General features: G+C 45.3%; 1 protein-coding gene and 1 non-coding gene across 4 annotated transcripts in view; both read left to right on the forward strand.

Moving 5' to 3' along the window:
- Window positions 1–18,914, forward strand: part of ABCC5 (ATP binding cassette subfamily C member 5) — a 144,960-nt gene that overhangs the window by 11,812 nt on the left and 114,234 nt on the right. The gene's annotated exons all lie outside the window — the stretch shown is intronic.
- Window positions 12,984–13,121, forward strand: LOC119933677. The gene has a single exon (XR_005452591.1). It is a non-coding gene; the product is annotated as a small nucleolar RNA SNORA7 (small nucleolar RNA).

Raw genomic sequence — 18,914 nt, forward strand, 5'->3', positions numbered from 1 at the left:
TCAGAACAAATAGAATTAAAGCTAAATGCACATCATTAACAAAATCAATAGAATAGTAAATATTCATTCTGTTTATTTTATTGATATGTTTTGTTTTGTTGTCTGTCTCCGACTGTGAGCCCGCTGTTGGGTAGGGACCGTCTCTATATGTTGCCGACTTGTGCTTCCCAAGCGCTTAGTCCAGTGCTGTGCACACAGTAAGCGCTCAATAAGTACGATTGAATGAATGAATGAATGTACAAGTAAAATAGAGTAATAAATCTGTACAAACATACCTACAGGTGCTGTGGGGAGGGGAAGGAGGTAGGGTGGGGGGAGATGGGGAGGAGGAGAGGAAAAAAGGGGGCTCAGTTTGGTATACCATTGTTGATGTTGATGAATCTGTGATCATGGATCAAAACAGTGCCACGTTGTCAGTAGGAGACGCTTCTAATAATTGTGGTATTTAAGAGTTTGCTATGTGCCAGGCACTGTGCTAAGCACTTGTGTGCCCTCCCCTATGTATGTTACCCTGAGGTCCAGTGAAGCTTAGCAGAGCTCCAACTCCATCCACGTGTTCACTTTGTATTTAATAACAACTCTTAGGGGACGAGAAAGGCCTAAGAGAAGCAGCGTGGCTCAGTGGAAAGAGCCCGGGCTTTGGAGTCAGAGGTCACGGGTTCAAATCCCGGCTCCCCCAATTGTCAGCTGGGTGACTTCGGGCAAGTCGCTTCACTTCTCTGGGCCCCAGTTCCCTCATCTGGAAAATGGGGACTAAGACTGTGAGCCCCCAGTGGGACAACCTGATCACCTTGTAACCCCCCTCCCCAGCGCTTAGAACAGTGCTTTGCACATAGTAAGCGCTTAATAAATGCCATCATCATTATTATTATTATTATTATTATTACTAAGCACTTCTGTGCCCTCCCCTATGTATGTTACCCTGAGGTCCAGTGAAGCTTAGCAGAGCTCCAACTCCATCCACGTGTTCACTTTGTATTTAATAACAACTCTTAGGGGACGAGAAAGGCCTAAGAGAAGCAGCGTGGCTCAGTGGAAAGAGCCCGGGCTTTGGAGTCAGTGGTCATGGGTTCAAATCCCGGCTCCGCCAATTGTCAGCTGTGTGACCTTGGGCAAGTCACTTCACTTCTCTGGGCCTGTTACCTCATCTGTAAAATGGGGGTTGACTGTGAGCCCCCCGTGGGACAACCTGATCACCTTGTATCCCCCCCAGCGCTTAGAACAGTGCTTTGCACATAGTAAGCGCTTAATAAATGCCATCATTATTATTATTATTATTAGTCACGTCCTTCAGGTCCTCAGCTGAAAGCCTGGCTGAGGAGAACCGGTCACAAAAGTGAATCCCATGGAAGAATAGATAGCTCGAGTGCTGCTTAGGGAAGCAGCACAGGCCGAAGAGTCAGAGGACCTGGGTTCTAATGCCGCCGCCGCCGCCATTTGTCTGTTGTGTGACCTCGGGCAAGTTGCTTCATTGCTCCGTGCGTCATTCATTCATTCATTCAATTGTATTGAGCGCTTACTGTGTGCAGAGCACTGTACTGAGCGCTTGGGAAGTACAAGTTGGCAACTTATACAGACGGTCCCTATCCAACAAAGGGTTCACAGTCTAGAATATATATATGTGTATATATACATATATGTATATATGTATGTATATATGTATATACAGAGAAGCAGCGTGGCTCAGTGGAAAGAGCCTGGGCTTTGGAGTCAGAGGTCATGGGTTCAAATCCCCACTCCACCAATTGTCAGCTGTGTGACCTTGGGCAAGTCACTTAACTTCTCTGTGCCTCAGTTCCCTCATGAGGAAAATGGTTATGAAGACCGTGAGCCCCCCGTGGGACAATCTGATCGCCTGTAACCTCCCCAGTGCTTAGAACAGTGCTTTGCACATAGTAAGTGCTTAATAAATGCCATTATTATTATTATTATATGTATATATATGTATGTATCATCATCATCATCATCAATCGTATTTATTGAGCGCTTACTGTGTGCAGAGCACTGTACTAAGCGCTTGGGAAGTCCAAGTTGGCAACATATAGAGACAGTCCCTACCCTACAGTGGGCTCACAGTCTGAAAGAACAAGTGATCATCATCAATCATCATCATCAATCATCATCAGTCAGAACAGTGCTTTGCACATAGTAAGCGCTTAAATACCATCATTATTATTAATCAATCAATCAAGTGTATTTATTGAGCACTACTGTGTGCAGAGCACTGTACTAAGCGCTTGGGAAGTACAAGTCGGCAACATACAGAGACAGTCCCTACCCAACAGTGGGCTCACAGTCTAAAAGGGGGAGACAGAGAACAAAACCAAGCATACTAACAAAATAAAATAAATAGAATAGATATGTACAAGTAAAATAAATAAATAGAGTAATAAATGTGTACAAACATATATACAGGTGCTGTGGGGAGGGGAAGGAGGTAAGGCGGGGGGGGGATGGCCAGGGGAAGGAGGGAGAGAACTCATGACCTCTGACTCCCAAGCGTCAGTTTCCTCATTTGTAAAGTGAGGATGAAATCCTTCTCCTCCCTCCTCAGACTGTGAGCCCTGTGTGAGACAGGGACCGGGTCCAATCTGATTGTTTTGGATCTGCCCCAGGGCTTAGTACAGTGCTTGGCACGTAGTAAGCACATAACAAGCACCATAATAATAGCATTGGGTGTGTTGGCTTGGTTCCCCCAAACAGGTAGAAAGATTAGCGTGTAATCTTTCTTTAGACCTCTACTTCCTTGTTCCTCATTCTCCTCTTAGTTTAAGCCACCTTATTGTAAGAGGATCCCATGATCTAGAAGGAAAGAAGCAAAAGCCCGCTAAAGGGATCATCATCATCATCAATCATATTTCTTGAGCGCTTACTATGTGCAGAGCACTGTACTAAGCACTTGGGAAGTACAAATTGGCAACATAGAGAGACGGTCCCTACCCAACAGTGGGCTCACAGTCTAAAAAGGGGAGACAGAGAACAAAACCGAACATACTAATAAAATAAATAGAATAGATATGTACAAGTAAAGTAATAAATAAATAGAGTAATAAATATGTACAAAAATATATACAGCTGCTGTGGGGAAGGGAAGGAGGTAGGATGGGGGGGATGGAGAGGAGGGGGAGAGGAAGGAAGGGGCTCAGTCTGGGAAGGCCTCCTGGAGGAGGTGAGCTCTCAACAGCCCAAACCTTCTGCACAGCCTAGAAGAGCTATGAAGGTGCTACTGTTTGAGAAATAATCAGTCAAAATTTGAGTTGCCACTGGTGCCCTATGTGGAACTTTTAAGAAGTTCATACAGACACCAATCAATCAATCAATCGTATTTATTGAGCGCTTACTATGTGCAGAGCACTGTACTAAGCGCTTGGGAAGTACAAATTGGCAACATATAGAGACAGTCCCTACCCAACAGTGGGCTCACAGTCTAAAAGGGGGAGACAGAGAACAGAACCAAACATACCAACAAAATTAAATAAATAGGATAGAAATTTACAAGTAAAATAAATAAATAAATAAATAGAGTAATAAATATGTACAACCATATATACATATATACAGGTGCTGTGGGGAAGGGAAGGAGGTAAGATGGGGGGATGGAGAGGGGGGCGAGGGGGAGAGGAAGGAAGGGGCTCAGTGTGGGAAGGCCTCCTGGAGGAGGTGAGCTCTCAGCAGGGCCTTGAAGGGAGGAAGAGAGCTAGCTTGGCGGAGGGGCAGAGGGAGGGCATTCCAGGCCCGGGGGATGACGTACACCAGAGACGGTGTACTTGGTTTGAAAGCAGCCTGGCCGAGTGGAAAGGGCCTGGGCATCAGGCCCGGGTTCTAATCCTGGCTCTACCACTTGCCTTCTGTGGGGTCTTGGGCAAGTCACTTAAGTTTTCTGGGCCTCAGTTTCCTCATCTGTAAGATGGGGATTCAGTGCCTGTTCTCCCTGGTTCTTATTCAGAGAAGCAGCGTGGCTCAGTGGAAAGAGCCCGGGCTTTGGAGTCAGAGGTTGTGGGTTCAAATCCCAGCTCCGCCACTTGTCAGCTGTGTGACTTTGGGCAAGTCACTTCATCATCATCATCAATCGTATTTATTGAGCGCTTACTATGTGCAGAGCACTGTACTAAGAGCTTGGGAAGTACAAATTGGCAACATATAGAGACAGTCCCTACCCAACAGTGGGCTCACAGTCTAAAAGACTTCACTTCTCTGGGCCTCAGTTCCCTCATCTGTATAATGGGGAATAAGACTGTGAGCCCCCCGTGGGACAACCTCATCACCTTGTAACCTCCAGTGCTTAGAACAGTGCTTTGCACATAGTAAGTGCTTAATAAATGCTGTCGTTATTATTATTATTATTCAGTCTGGATTCTTATAAGGTTATAAGATCTAATAAGCTTTTATGAGCTCTAATACGCTCAGAGCTTATTACTGGTAGGTACATAGTACGTTTTTCACAAATACTATTATTATTATTGATAAAGAATTAATTGAAATGCTGATATCATTGTGTACACACGAAACTGGGGGTTTTGTTAAAAGTAGAGGACCACCAATCTACAAGTTTATATTCAACCTAACATGTTACCTGGAAGTCCAGGGCTTCTAAATGGGTAAGAATGTTTTAAATAGGACAGTGAAGTCTTCTTTCTTCCCATTCTTTCTTCAGAAATGGTCTGGCATTTTTCTTTTTTTCCCCCCCCAGCACACCCAGCTCTCTTTCACTTGGAAGCAAACCAGGCTTTTTATTTTTTCTTCTTCTTTTCCTTGTATGGCTCAAGATATTTCAGGGTAGAATTTCTTTAAGCTTTTTCACAAATAATAACAGCACTAATTTCAGATCTACTGTGTAATGGGAACTTTACCATAGCTTCTTGGTTATGGGACGCTTCTAACCCTTTGTTACTTTGGAATTGGAAAGTTCCTTAGGCTGTAAAATTCCTGACTGCGAAGGTGCTTAAAAAAAAAAAAAGAAAAGTCGTATATATTTTTTCCGGGTAGAACTGTTGAAGGGTACCTAGAGTTGGATTAGCTATGTTAGCATTTTTGCTCTTCTGTGTGACTTGTTTATTATCCCTGTTAACTCATCTCTAGACCGGAGTTGTGGATAGATTTATTTCAAAGATGAATAACTTGAGAAGCAGCATGGCCTAGTGCATAAAGCAAGGACCTGGGTTCTAATTCCGGCTCCACCACCTGTCTGCTGTGTGTCCTTGGTCACGTTACTCAACTTCTCTGTGCCTCGGCAACCTCCACTGTAAAATGGGAATTAAGACCGTGAGCCCAGCGTGTGACAGGGTCTGTCCAATCTGGCATGTATCTACCCGAGTGCTTAGTGCAGTGCCTGGCTCATATTTAGTGCTTAGCGGATACTATTTAAAGAAGAAAAAACGTGTTTTAAAGCAGGCAGTGGTTTGCTGTGGATCCCTGTAGAATGCTCTGGATTTCCACAGTACAATGCTGTGGATCCCAATACCAGGAAACTTTCAGGAAAATGAGGTTAATGATAATTATGCTACTTTTAAAGTGGTTACTACCACATGCCGAGCACTGGGCTGAGGGTTCGGACTGAGGGAAGATGATCAGATCGGGCCCAGCCCCTGCCCCAAGTGGGGCTTTTAGTCTGGGTGCCACAGATGAGGAAACTGAGGCTCTAAGAAGTCACGTACCTTGCCTGAGGTGACACACAGAACCTGTGTCTCCTGACCCCTGGTCTCCTGCTTTTTCTCATGGCCCATAACGTTGCCCATTGGCCCATTTGCGTCCATATAATAATAAATTATTATTATGGTATTTAAGGGCTTACTATGTGCCAAACACAAAGTGCTGGGGTACTACTTCTACTAATAATAATGATGGTATTTGTTAAGTGCTTACCATGTGCCAAGCACTGTTCTAAGCACTGGGGGGATACAGGGTGATCAGGTTGTCCCACGAGGGGCTCACAGTCTGAATCCCCATTTTACAGATGAGGGAACTGAGGCACTGAGAAGTTAAGTGACTTGCCCAAAGTCACACAGCTGACAAGTGGCAGGGCCGGGATTTGAACCCATGACCTCTGACTCCAAAGTCCGTGCTCTTTCCACTTAGCCACGCTGCTTCCCCAGACATGCTGCTTCCCCTAAGCGTGGCTAAGCGCTTCTACTAAGCGCTGGGGTAGATACTAGGTAATCAGGCTGGACCCTATCCCACTTGGGGCTCACAGTGTTAATCCCCATTTTACAGATGAGGTAACTGAGGCCCAGAGAAGTTGAATGACTTGCCCAAGGTCACACGGATGAAGTTGTGCTAGTGGGAGGTGTGAACATCGACTGACAAGTCAAGATGGAAGGATGAGCTGCCAAGGACCCAGAGTCAGGGATGCAGGGCTGGGGATAATAATAATAATAATGATAATAATTGCATTTATTAAGTGCTTACTATGTGCAAAGCACTGTTCTAAGCACTGGGGAGGTTACAAGGTGATCAGGTTGTCCCTTGGGGGGCTCACAGTCTTCATCCACATTTTACAGATGAGGTAACAGGCCCAGAGAAGTGAAGTGACTTGCCCAAAGTCACACAGCTGACAAGCAGCGGAGCCAGGATTTGAACCCACAACCTCTGACTCCCAAGCCCGGGCTCTTTCCACTGAGCCACACTGCTTCTCTAAGCATGGGATGGGAGAGGGTTGTGGGGAGGGTCTCTGGATGAAGGAGTCAGAGCTGGGGGGATCCCTGAGGCCTTCCCAGACTGAGCCCCTTCCTTCCTCTCCCCCTCGTCCCCCTCTCCATCCCCCCCGTCTTACCTCCTTCTCTTCCCCACAGCACCTGTATATATGTTTGTACATATTTATTACTCTATTTATTTATTTAACTTGTACATATCTATTCTATTTATTTTATTTTGTTAATATGTTTGGTTTTGTTCTCTGTCTCCCCCTTCTAGACTGTGAGCCCACTGTTGGGTAGGGACCGTCTCTCTATGTTGCCAACTTGGACTTCCCAAGCGCTTAGTCCAGTGCTCTGCACACAGTAAGCGCTGAATAAATACGATTGATTGATTGATTGATTCCCCATGCTTGGAGTTGCTTGGGGTAGGGGGGTCTGCAGCCCTGAGCACAAGCGGCAGCCATGTGCCGCTCTGTGTGTATCCTTTACACAACATTTGTGGGAGATTGTGGGGAAGCAACATGATGTGGTGCCAAGAGCCAGGCCTGGGAGCTAGAAGAACCTGGATCCTCATCCTGGCCCCGCCACTTGTCTGCTGTGTGACCTTGGGCAAGTCACTCCTCTTCTCTGGGCCTCAGGTCCCTCATCTGTCAAAGGGTGATTTTTTTTTTTTTGGATGGCATTTATTAAGCGCTTACTATGCGCAAAGCACTGTTCTAAGCACTGGGGAGGTTACAAGGTGATCAGGGTGCCCCACGTGGGGCTCACAGTCTTAATCCCCATTTTCCAGATGAGGGAACTGAGGCCCAGAGAAGTGAAGTGACTTGCCCAAAGTCACCCAGCTGACAAGTGGCGGAGCCGGGATTCGAACCCATGACCTCAGACTCCAAAGCCCGGGCTGTTTCCACTGAGCCACGCTGCTTCCCCAGCATTGAGACGATGGTGATCGAGGTGATTGAGACGATGAGTCCCGTGTAAACTCGTTGTGGGCAGGGAATGTGTCTGTTTATTGTTGTACTCTCCCAAGCGCTTAGTGTAGCACTTAGAGTGGCACTTAGAGAAGCAGCGTGGCTCAGTGGAAAGCAGCCCGGGCTTTGGAGTCAGAGGTCATGGGTTCAAATCCCAGCTCTGCCAATTGTTAGCTGTGTGACTTTGGGCAAGTCACTTCACTTCTCTGGGCCCCAGTTCCCTCATCTGTAAAATGGGGATGAAGACTGTGAGCCCAGCATTGGACAACCTGATCACCTTGTAACCTCCCCAGCGCTTAGAACAGTGCTTTGCACATAGTAAGCGCTTAATAAATGCTATTATTATTATTATTTGCGCACAGTAGATGCTCCACAAATATGAATGTGGGACAGGGACTGTGTCCAACCTGATTGGCTTGTATCTGTCCAGCTCAGCAGAGTGCCTGGCACATAATAAGCATGTAACAAATATTAAAAAAAGAAAGATTGTCCCCCCTGCATCTTCAAGTGGTGCCCTTCCCTGGTGTTCACCCCGCCGTGGCAGACTGAAGCGCTTAGTACAGTGCTCTGCACACAGTAAGCGCTCAATAAATACCATTGAATGAGTGAATGTTTGTACGTATTTATTACTCTATTTATTTTACTTGTACATATCTATTCTATTTATTTTGTTTTGTTAATATGCTTTGTTTTGTTCTCTGTCTCCCCCTTCTAGACTGTGAGCCCACTGTTGGGTGGGGACCGTCTCTATATGTTGCAAATTTGTACTTCCCAAGCGCTTAGTACAGTGCTCTGCACACAGTAAGCGCTCAATAAATACCATTGAATGAATGAATGAATGTTTGTACATATTTTACTTGTACATATCTATTCTATTTTGTTTTGTTAATATGCTTTGTTTTGTTCTCTGTCTCCCCCTTCTAGACTGTGAGCCCACTGTTGGGTGGGGAACGTCTCTATATGTTGCCAATTTGTACTTCCCAAGCGCTTAGTACAGTGCTTTGCACACAGTAAGCGCTCAATAAATACCATTGAATGAATGAATGTTTGTACGTATTTATTTTACTTGTACATATCTATTCTATCTATTTTGTTTTGTTAATATGCTTTGTTTTGTTCTCTGTCTCCCCCTTCTAGACTGTGAGCCCGCTGTTGGGTGGGGACCGTCTCTATATGTTGCCAATTTGTACTTCCCAAGCACTTAGTACACTGCTCTGCACACAATAAGCGCTCAGTAAATACGATTGATTGATTGGATGCCAGGCAGGACCCTGTAATTTAGGCTCCTGCAAGACTCCAGGACTGATAAGCTTGTGAGGGGCAGGGAGCGTGTCCTCTAATTCTTTTAGAGAAGCAGCGTGGCTCAGGGGAAAGAGCCCGGGCTTGGGAGTCAGAGGTCGTGGGTTCGAATCCCAGCCCCGCCACTTGTCAGCTGTGTGACTTTGGGCAAGTCACTTCACTTCTCTGGGCCTCAGGCACCTCATCTGTCAAATGGGGATTAAAACTGTGAGCCCCACGTGGGACAACCTGGTCACCTTGTATCCCCTCCCAGCGCTTAGAACAGTGCTTTGCACATAGTAAGCGCTTAACAAATACCATCATTTATTATTATTTGTGTTGTACTCTCTCAAGCGCTTAGTATAGTGCTGTGCACCCAGTAAGTTTTCAATAAGTACCATTGATTGAGTGGATTTGGGAAATGACTGCTAAGAGGATTTCTTAAGGTTTCTCAGGCTTGTGACTACTTGGTTGGAGGTTCCTCCTCTCGTGTGTGTGTGTTTGCACCTATATATATGTTTGTACAGATTTATTACTCTATTTTTCTTGCACATATTTACTATTCTATTTTGTTAATGATGTGCATCTAGCTTTATTTCTATTTATTCTGATGACTTGACACCTGTCCACATGTTTTGTTTTGTTGTCTGTCTCCCCCCTGTAGCCTGTGAGCCCGTTGTTGGGTAGGTACCGTCTCTATATGTTGCCAACGTACTTCCGAAGCGCTCAGAACAGTGCTCTGAACACAGTAAGCACTCAATAAATACAGTTGAATGAATGAATGTGTGTGTGTGTGTGTGTGTGTGTTTGCACCTATATATATGTTTGTACAGATTTATTACTGTATTTTACTTGCACATATTTACTATTCTATTTTGTTAATGATGTGCATCTAGCTTTATTTCTATTTATTCTGATGACTTGACACCTGTCCACATGTTTTGTTTTGTTGTCTGTCTCCCCCTCCTAGACTGCGAGCCCGTTGTTGGGTGGGGACCGCCTCTATATGTTGCCAACTTGTACTTCCCAAGCGCTTAGAACAGTGCTCTGCACACAGTAAGCGCTCAATAAATACAATTGAATGAATGAATGTGTGTGTGTGTGTGTCTCTCTTTGGAATGGAGGATCCTGGCCTTGCAAGGGGACACTCCCTTTTGTGGAAAATAAAGGCAGATGTTTCTGGACCTGGAATTTCTGGGGCACAGTTGGGAGCTGCTGCAATCAATCAGCGGTGTTTATTCAGCGCTCGCTGTGTGCCGAGCACTGTACTAAGCACTTGGGAGAGTACAGTACAACAGAGCCGGTAGACACAAGACCTACCCACAAGGAACTTCCCATCTGAGAGAGGAACTGCATTGGGTCAGTCATCATCATCATCATCAATCGTATTTATTGAGCGCTTACTGTGTGCAGAGCACTGTTCTAAGACCTTGGGAAGTAAAAGTTGGCAACATATAGAGACGGTCCCTACCCAACAACGGGCTCGCAGTCTAGAAGGGGGAGACAGACAACAAAACAAAACATGTGGACAGGTGTCAAGTCATCAGAATAAATAGAAATAAAGCTAGATGCACATCATTAACAAAATAGAATAGTAAATATGTGCAAGTAAAATAGAGTAATAAATCTGTACAAACATATATATAGGTGCAAACACACACACACACACATTCATTCATTCAATTGTATTTATTGAGCGCTTACTGTGTGCAGAGAACTGTTCTAAGCGCTTGGGAAGTACAATTTGGCAACATATAGAGACAGTCCCTACCCAACAGTGGGCTCACAGTCTAAAAGGGGGAAGTCTAAAAGAGGGAGTTCCCCTCTCCTTTGCTTTCAGGCCAGGGAGTACGGAAATCATCATCATCATCAATCGTATTTATTGAGCGCTTACTGTGTGCAGAGCACTGTACTAAGCGCTTGGGAAGTACAATTTGGCAACATACAGAGACAGTCCCTACCCAACAGTGGGCTCACAGTCTAAAAGGGGGAAGTCTAAAAGGGGGAGTTCCCCTCTCCTTTGCTTTCAGGCCAGGGAGTACGGAAATCATCCCACGCCCGTGAGACGCGATACGGTTTTAGAAGACCTAGGGGAGTAAATCTTAGCCTGCCTCTCTGCCACCTCCAAAATGTCTGCAGTCATCGCTCTCAGGAAATTCTTTCTTGACATCTAATCCCTCAGGCCGCAGTCCGTCCTTTTCTCCTTGTCCTCAGGTTTTTCTCCTTGTCCTCAGGTCGGAAGAGATGAGGAACAGCTGATAGTGAAATCCCGGACAATAGCCCTCACTCATTTAAATAGTGAAATTGCCCTCTGGCCACCTTTTTTCAGGCTAACCAATCCTGATTCTTGGAACCGTTTCAAACCACTGATCATATTTAAGATTCTCCTCCCAGCCGTTTACTTTTGAGGAGCAGCGTGGCTCAGTGGAAAGAGCCTGGGCTTTGGAGTCAGAAGTCATGGGTTCAAATCCCGGCTCCGCCACTGGTCTTGGAGGCCTTCCCAGACTGAGCCCCTTCTTTCCTCTCCCCCTCGTCCCCCTCTCCATCCCCCCGTCTTACCTCCTTCCCTTCCCCACAGCACCTGTATATATGTATATATGGTTGTACATATTTATTACTCTATTTATATATTTATTTATTTATTTTACTTGTACATTTCTATCCTATTTATTTTATTTTGTTGGTATGTTTGGTTCTGTTCTCTGTCTCCCCCTTTTAGACTGTGAGCCCACTGTTGGGTAGGGACTGTCTCTATGTGTTGCCAATTTGTACTTCCCAAGCGCTTAGTACAGTGCTCTGCACATAGTAAGTGCTCAATAAATACGATTGATTGATTGATTGATTGGTCAGCTGTTTGACTTTGGACAAGTCACTTAATTTCTCTGGGCCTCAGTGACCTCATCTGTAAAATGGGGATTAAGACTGTGAGCCCCCTGTGGGACAACCTGATCCCCTTGTAACCGCCCCAGTGCTTAGAACAGTGCTTTGCACATAGTAAGCGCTTAATAAATGCCATTAAAAATAAAAAAAGTTCTCCATTTTCCAGTCCAGTTTTGGAGCCCACGTCTGGACACGGTACTTTACTTAAGGTGTGAAAATCCAACTGAGAAGCAGTGTGGCCTAGTGAAAAGAGTCAGAAGGCTCAGAGTCAGAGGACCCTTGTTCTCATCCCAGGTCTGCCACTTGTCTGCCTTGTGACCTCGGGCAAGTCACTTCCCTCCTCTGGGCCTCCTTTACCTCATCTGTAAAATAGGGATTAAATCTGTGAACCCCTGTAGGACAATGGACTGTGTCCAATCAGATTAGCAGAGAAGCAGCGTGGCTCAGTGGAAAGAGCCCGGGCTTTGGCGTCAGAGGTCATGGGTTCAAATCCCGGCTCCGCCACTGGTCAGCTGTGTGACTATGGGCAAGTCACTTCACTTCTCTGGGCCTCAGTTACCTCATCTGGAAGATGGGGATTAAGCCTGTGAGCCCCACATGGGACAACTTGATTACCTTGTATCTACCCCAGCACTTAGAACAGGGCTTTGCACATAGTAAGCACTTAATAAATGCCATTATTATTATTATTATTATTAGCTTGTATCTACCCCAGCACTTAGTACAATGCCTGGCACATAGTAAGTGCTTAACAAATACCATAGAAAAAACCCACACAAAACCTGGGAGAACTGTCATCAATCGTATTTATTGAGTGCTTACTGTGTGCAGAGCACTGTACTAAGCGCTTGTATATCTTGTATATCAGTTATATCATGTATAACTGTATATCTTTCATTTCTATGCTCTGTTACAGTTGATACATCTCAGAATCTTGTTGATATTTTTGACAACACACTTTTGTGGATTCATAGTAGTCGGAGCTATTATAACTCTTAGTTCCTTTTCAGTCTTGTTAGAGGGAATTAACTGTTTTGTGTACTGTTTTTGCAAGTTTGGTTTTTTTTTTTTGAGGATTGTCTCCATCAATCAATGATATTTGATGCCTTCTAGACTTAGTAGACACGATTCCTGCCCTCAGGGATCTTACAAGCTAGTGAGGGAGACCGATCTAAAGGCAGGAGGAAGCAGTAGAGTAGAATTATGTCTACCTGAATGTGAAGAGCCCCTCTCAGGGTGGCACCTGGAGAGTTTCCAGTCCTCTACCAGTCTTCGCTATGGGAAGGAGAGTCAGGCAGAGGCCTATCCATTCCTTTCCTAGCTTGGCCAGTGGCTAGCGAGTGGAAGGCAGTCTGCTACAGGCCAAAGCAAAAGCTCCTCACTGTTGGCTTCAAACCTCTCCATCACCTTACCCCCTCTTACCTCACCTCCCTTCTCTCCTTCTCCATCCCAGCCCGCACCCTCCGCTCCTCTGGTGCTAACCTTCTCACCGGGCCTCGTTCTCCCCTGTCCCACCATCGACCCCTGGCCCGCATCCTACCTCTGGCCTGGAATGCCCTCCTTCCTCAAATCTGCCAAACAATCACACTTCCCCCCCCTTCAAAGCCCTACTGAAGGCTCACCTCCTTCAAGAGGCCTTCCCAGACTGAGCCCCCCTTTTCCTCAACTCCCCCTCCCCTGTATGTTGCCCCAACTTGCTCCCTACCCCCTCCCCGCCCCACCACACTCGTGTAGATATGTATGTATCTAGAATCCTATTTATATCGATGCCTGTTTACGTGTTTTCATGTCTGTCCTTCTAGACTGTAAGCCCGGTGTTGGCAGGGATTTTCTCTCTCTGTTGCTGAACTGTACTTCCCAAGTGCTTAGTACAATGCTCTGCACACAGTAAGCACTCAATAAATACAGCTGAATGAATGAACTCACCCGTGCTGGGCAGCAGCGGCACGGGAGAGAATCGAGGGCAAAGACTGCGCGGAAGAAGGCAGTGGTCAACCACTTGCATATTTTTACCACAAAAACTGGAGACACTGCCCCTCCATCTTACCTCCTTCCCTTCCCCACAGCACCTGTATATATGTATATATGTTTGTACATATTTATTACTCTATTTATTTATTTATCTTGTACATATCTATTCTATTTATTTTATTTTGTTAGTATGTTTGGTTTTGTTCTCTGTCTCCCCCTTCTAGACTGTGAGCCCGCTGTTGGGTAGGGACTGTCTCTATGTGTTGCCGACTTGTCATCATCAATTGTATTTATTGAGTGCTTACTGTGTGCAGAGCACTGTACTAAGCGCTTGGGAAGTACAAGTTGGATAAATACGATTGATTGATTGATTAATGCCATTTATTAAGCGCTTACTATGTGCAAAGCACTGTTCTAAGCGCTGGGGAGTTTACAAGGTGATCAGGTTGTCCCACGTGGGGCTCACAGTCTTCATCCCCGTTTTACAGATGAGGAAACTAAGGCCCAGAGAAGTGAAGTGACTTGCCCAAAGTCACACAGCTAAGTGGCTAAGCGGGGATTTGAACCCATGACCTCGGACTCCAAAGCCCGGGCTCTTTCCACTGAGCCACAAGAGCACGGGACTTGTACTTCCCAAGTGCTTAGTACCGTGCTGTGCACACAGTAAGCGCTCAATAAATACGATTGATTGATTGATTGATTGCCGGTGGATGTGGGGAGTTGTGGGAGAGATGTGTCCATGGAGTCACTGTGGGTCAGAGACGACTTGACAGTGTAAGACAAGATGATAAAATGCTAATGGGGGGGCCAGTACTCAAATCCTTAGGTGGTGGCAGATTGTAAATATGATCCTTCTGCGTCACCCTGGCAGTCGGATTTGCCCCCTTTATTTCCCCCTCAGCCCCCCACCAGTGATCTACATATCCATAAATAATTTATATTAATGTCTGTCTCCCCTTCTAGGCTGTGAGCTCCTTGTGGGCAGGGACTATCTTTATCAGCTCTGTTTTATTGTGCTCACGTCAATGCTCTACACACAATAAGCACTCAATAAATACTACTGATTCTGGATGAAAAGAGCTGTTACTCCTTGAGGGGTGGGATAATCAATCAATCGTATTTATTGAGCGCTTACTATGTGCAGAGCACTGTACTAAGCGCTTGGGAAGTACAAATTGGCAACACATAGAGACAGTCCCTACCCAACAGTGGACTCACAGTCTGAAAGAGTGGGCTCACAGTCTAAAAGTGTCTGGGATAGTGTCTGTCTGCTTCATTGTGCATAATAATAATTAAGTGCTATGGTGGATAATAATAATGATGGCATTCGTTAAGTGCTTACTACGTGCAAAGCACTGTTCTAAGTGCTGGGGAGGATACAAGGTGATCAGGGTGCCATATGTGGGGCTCGCAGTCTTAATCCCCATTTTGCAGATGAGGTAACAGGCACAGAGAAGTTAAGTGACTTGCCCAAGGTCACACAGCTGACAATTGGCGAAGCGGGGATTTGAACCCATGACCTCTGGCTCCCAAGCCCGTGCTCTTTCCATTGAGCCACGCTGCTGTATTAGTAGATAATCAGAGTGGACTTAGTCTCTGCCCCACACGAGGCTTACAGTCTAAGTAATAATAATGATGGCATTTGTTAAGCGCTTACTATGTGCGAAGCACTGTTCTAAGCGCAGGGGGGGATACTGCCTGGATTATCTTTGTCCAGAAACGCTCTGGACATATCACTCCCCTCCTCAAAAACCTCCAATGGCTACCGATCAATCTGCGCATCAGGCAGAAACTCCTCACCCTGGGCTTCAAGGCTGTCCATCCCCTCGCCCCCTCCTCCCTCACCTCCCTTCTGTCCTTCTCCAGCCCAGCCCGCACCCTCCGCTCCTCTGCCGCCGCTAACCTCGTCACTGTACCTCGTTCTCGCCTGTCCCGCCATCGACCCCCGGCCCACGTCATCCCCCGGGCCTGGAATGGCCTCCCTCTGCCCATCCGCCAAGCTAGCTCTCTTCCTCCCTTCAAGGCCCTGCTGAGAGCTCACCTCCTCCAGGAGGCCTTCCCAGACTGAGCCCCTCCTTTCCTCTCCCCCTCGTCCCCCTCTCCATCCCCGTCTTACCTCCTTCCCTTCCCCACAGCACCTGTATATATGTATATATGGTTGTACATATTTATTACTCTGTTTATTTATTTATTTATTTTACTTGTACATTTCTATCCTACTTATTTTATTTTGTTGGTATGTTTGGTTCTGTTCTCTGTCTCCCCCTTTTAGACTGTGAGCCCACTATCGGGTAGGGACTGTCTCTACGTGATGCCAATTTGTACTTCCCAAGCGTGTGAGCCCACTATCGGGTAGGGACTGTCTCTATGTGATGCCAATTTGTACTTCCCAAGCGCTTAGTACAGTGCTCTGCACATAGTAAGCGCTCAATAAATACGATTGATTGATTGATTGATTGATACAAGGTGATCAGGTTGTCCCACGTGGGGCTCACAGTTTTAATCCCCATTTTACAGATGAGGTAACTGAGGCCCAGAGAAGTTAAGTGACTTGCCCAAAGTCACACAGGTGACAAGTGGTGAAGCTGGGATTATTCATTCATTCATTCAATCCTATTTATTGAGCGCTTACTGTGTGCAGAGCACTGTACTAAGCACTTGGGAAGTACAAGTTGGCAACATATAGAGACAGTCCCTACATGACTTCTGGCTCCCAAGCCCGGGCTCTTTTCACTGAGCCACGCTGCTTAGTTAATAATAATAATAATAATGATGGCATTTGTTAAGCGCTTACTATGTGCAAAGCACTGTTCTAAGCGCTGGGGAGGTTACAAGGTGATCAGGTTGTCCCACAGGGGGCTCACAGCCTTAATCCCCATTTTACAGATGAGGTAACTGAGGCCCAGAGAAGTGAAGTGACTTGCCCGAAGCCACACAGCTGACAAGTGGCGGAGCCAAGATTTGAACCCATGACCTCCGACTCCAAAGCCCGGGCTCTTTCCACTGAGCCACGCTGCTTCTCTAGTTGGATTTAATCCCCATTCTGCAGGTGAGGAAACTGAGGCACAGAGATGTTAAGCGCCTCACCCGAGGTCACCGAGCAGGCAGGTGGCCGAGCTGAGATTAAAACCCAGGTTCTCTGCTCCATCCACCGGGACACACTGCTTATCATCATCATCATCAATCGGATTTATTGAGCGCTTACTATGTGCAGAGCACTGTACTAAGCGCTTGGGAAGTACAAATTGGCAACATATAGAGACGGTCCCTACCCAACAGTGGGCTCACAGTCTAAAAGGGGGAGACAGAGAACAAAACCAAACATGAACATAACATATGTTTATGTTATGTTTCCTAACATATGCTTAGTGTTGTCTTCTGCACTCAGTAAATGCCTTGATTGGAAATGCTGAAGTAGTGCATCGGGGAATAGAGAATGGGGAGATGAGAGATTAATCCGGGAAGACCTCCAGGAGGAGTTAGGATTTCAGGAGGGTTTGGAAGATGGGGAGAACAGCACTCTGCCAGATGTGAATCATCATCATCAATCGTATTTATTGAGCGCTTACTATGTGCAGAGCACTGTACTAAGCACTTGGGAAGTCCAAGTTGGCAACCTATAGAGACAGTCCCTACCCAACAGTGGGCTCACAGTCTAAAAGGGGGAGACAGAGAACAAAACCAAACCTACTAACAAAATAAAATAAATAGAATAGATATGTACAAGTAGAATAAATAAATAGAGTAATAAATATGTACAAACATATATACGTATATACAGGTGCTGTGGGGAAGGGAAGGAGGTAAGATGCGAATGGGGAGGAAACGTCAGGTAGGAGGGCGGGTGTGGGCGAAGGGTCCGCGGCAGGAGGGATGAGGAAAATGAGGTGAGTATGTGACATTTCCCATTAAGAATTAAAGGTGGTTCTTTTGGGTATTTGGGCACTTTTTGTTAATTGGTTATCTTAGCTTTATTAAATATATATATATATATTTTAAATGGAGTTAACGGTTGAGGGGCTTTGGCAAAGAACTGGGACTCGGGGCAGTAACTAAACCGCTGTGAAATGTCTTTCCATAGATCTAATCAATTAGTCAATCAGTGGTATTCATTGTATGCTTACTATATAATAATAATTATTATATATTATATTATTATACATTATATTATATTAAATAATAATTCTAGACTGTGAGCCCACTGTTGGGTAGGGACCCTCTCTATATGTTGCCAACTTGTACTTCCCAAGCGCTTAGTACAGTGCTCTGCACACAGTAAGCGCTCAATAAATAGATCTAATCAATTAGTCAATCAGTGGTATTCAATGTATGCTTACTATATAATAATAATAATTATTTCATATTATTATACATTGTATTATTATACATTATATTATGTTATGTTATGTTATATTTTCTTATTAATAATTCTAGACTGTGAGCCCACTGGTTAGGGACTGTCTCTATATGTTGCCAACTCGTACTTCCCAAGCGCTTAGTACAGTGCTCTGCACACAGTAAGCGCTCAATAAATATGATTGATTGATTATATGCTTATTATATAATAATAATTGTATATTATATTATATTATTATTAATAATCATTCTAGACTGTGAGCCCGCTGTTGGGTAGGGACCGTCTCTCTATGTTGCCAACTTGTACTTCCCAAGCACTTAGTACAGTGCTCTGCACACAGTAAGTGCTCAATAAATACGATTGAATGAATAATAATAATAATTTTGGTATTTAAGCACTTACTATGTGCCAAGCACTGTTCTAAGTGCTGGGGGAGATACAAAGTAATCAGGTTGTCCCACATGGGGCTCACAGTCTTAATCCCCATTTTCCTGATGAGGTAACTGGGGCACAGAGAAGTGAAGTAACTTGCCCAAAGTCACGCAGCTGATAAGTGGCGAAGGTGGGATTAGAACCCATGACCTCTGACTCCCGAGCCTGCACTCTTTCCACTGAGCCACGCTGCTTCTCTATGTGCCACTATGTGCACGGCACTGTACTAAGCATTTAGGGGAGTACAGTGCAGCAGAATTAGTGGACACATTCCATGCCCGTAACTAGCTTACAGTCTAATGGACACTAGACTCTACATCAATCAATCAATCAATCGTATTTATTGAGCGCGTACTATGTGCAGAGCACTGTACTAAGCACTTGGGAAGTACAAAT

The sequence above is a fragment of the Tachyglossus aculeatus genome, chromosome 1, assembly GCF_015852505.1.
Source record: "Tachyglossus aculeatus isolate mTacAcu1 chromosome 1, mTacAcu1.pri, whole genome shotgun sequence".
In the NCBI taxonomy this organism is placed as follows: Eukaryota; Metazoa; Chordata; class Mammalia; order Monotremata; family Tachyglossidae; genus Tachyglossus; species Tachyglossus aculeatus.